At 43.0% G+C, this 2,016-nt stretch overlaps 1 non-coding gene across 1 annotated transcript; it reads left to right on the top strand.

Annotated features, from left to right (window-relative positions):
• Positions 1–1,544: 1,544 nt before the first annotated feature.
• On the top strand, positions 1,545–1,651 carry LOC141715733 (small nucleolar RNA R71). The gene has a single exon (XR_012572484.1). It is a non-coding gene; the product is annotated as a small nucleolar RNA R71 (small nucleolar RNA).
• Positions 1,652–2,016: the final 365 nt, after the last annotated feature.

Raw genomic sequence — 2,016 nt, forward strand, 5'->3', positions numbered from 1 at the left:
TTGAATGTTACATCCTGATCTTGCACCCTCATAGTAAGTTCACCTTTTTGCACATCTATCAAGGTACGACCTGGTAGCCAAGAAAGGTCTTCCCAAGATTATGGGAATCTTCTTATCTTCCTCGAAATCCAGAATGACAAAGTCTGCAGGAAAGATGAGCTTGTCCACCTTTACTAACACGTCCTCCACGATGCCTCGTGGGTATATAATAGAACGATCAACCAATTGTAGAGACATGTAGGTGGGCTTCGGATCAGGAAAATTCAGTTTTTTGAAGATAGAAAACGGCATCAGATTGATGCTTGCTCCCAAATCACAAAGGCACTTGTCGAATGACAACTTGCCAATGGTGCAAGGAATGGTGAAGCTACCTGGATCCTTAAGCTTTGGAGGTAACTTTTGTTGCAGCACAGCACTGCACTCTTCCGTTAGAGCAACAGTATCAAGATCACCCAGTTTCACCTTCCTTGAAAGAATACCTTTCATGAATTTTGCATAACTAGGCATTTGCTCCAGAGCCTCATCGAAAGGTATGTTCATGTGAAGTTTCTTGAACACCTCCAGAAACTTACTGAATTGCTTATCCAGCTTTTATTTTTGCAATCGCTTAGGAAAAGGTGGTGGAGGATAGAGCTGTTTCTACCTTGTATTACCCTTAAGCAGAGTGTGTTCAATAGTAGTCTTCCTTGGTTCCCCCTCTTTCTCCTTTCGCTTTACTTCTTCATCTACAACTTCAGCTTCTCCATCCTTTGCTTTTTTAGCTTCAACAACTTTTCCAGACCTTAAAGTGACAGCTTTGACTTGCTCCTTAGCTTCCTTCCTGCCTGGCACTTCAGTATCGCTGGGAAGTGTGCCAGGTTGACGATTGATCAAGGCATTGGCTATTTGACCGATTTATTTCTCCAAGGTTTTGATAGAAACAGCCTGACCTTTGCACAACAGCTTTAGCTCCTCAAAATCAGCACTAGAAGGTGGAGCAACACCTCCTTGTTGAGGATATGATTACCTTTGAGCATACTACTGAGGTTGCTGGAATCCAGGTGGATTAAACTATTTACTTACAGCTTACTGATATGGTTGCTGAACAACATTCTGATTATTGCTTTAGCTGAAATTGGGATGATTTTCGTTATTAGGATGATACGTAGCTGGCACAGGCTACTGCGGTCGCTGATAATTGTTCACATACTGAACAGATTCATTAACAAGAGAACACTGATCCGTAGAATGAGAGCCTGCACAAAGCTCACAGATAATAGCTATTTGATTGACTCCATAGTTGGCTAAAGAATAGACCTTCATAGACAGCGCTTGGAGCTGCGCTGCGATAGCTGTAGCTGCATCAACTTCCAGAATACCTGCTACCTTCCCAGACATCATCCTTTGAGTTGGGTTTTGATACTCATTTGCAGCCATAGTCAATGAGATTATAGGCCTCAGTATAGCTTTTGGCCCACAAGGCGCCTCCAGAAGCTGCATCGAGCATGGGCTGATATTGGGCCCCCAAACCATTGTAGAACCCATTGATCACCATCCAGTTAGGCATTCCATGATGTGGACACTTTCTCAACATCTCCTTATAGCGCTCCCAAGCTTCGCACATAGATTCTGTTGGTTGTTGCGCAAACTGAGTAAGAGCACTCCTAATAGCTGCAGTCTTGGCCATTGGATAGAACTTCACTAGAAACTTTTGCGCAAGATCTTCCCAAGTAGTGATGGACCGAACTGGTAAAGAATGTAACCAATCCTTAGCTTTATCCCTCAGAGAAATAGAAAAAGCCTCATCTTGATAGCCTCATCAGTAATACCATTATATTTGAAAGTACTGTAGATCTCGACAAAATTCCTGATGTGCATGTTGGGATCTTCAGTCGCAGCACCTCCGAAAGAAACAAAATTCTGCACCATCTGAATAGTGCCCGGCTTGATTTCGAAAGTATTGGCCTGAATAGCCGGATGAATGATGCTTGGCTAAATCTCATCAATTTTAGGCCGAGAAAAGTCCATAAGAGCTGG

Source organism: Apium graveolens, chromosome 3 (genome assembly GCF_009905375.1).
Source record: "Apium graveolens cultivar Ventura chromosome 3, ASM990537v1, whole genome shotgun sequence".
In the NCBI taxonomy this organism is placed as follows: domain Eukaryota; kingdom Viridiplantae; phylum Streptophyta; class Magnoliopsida; order Apiales; family Apiaceae; genus Apium; species Apium graveolens.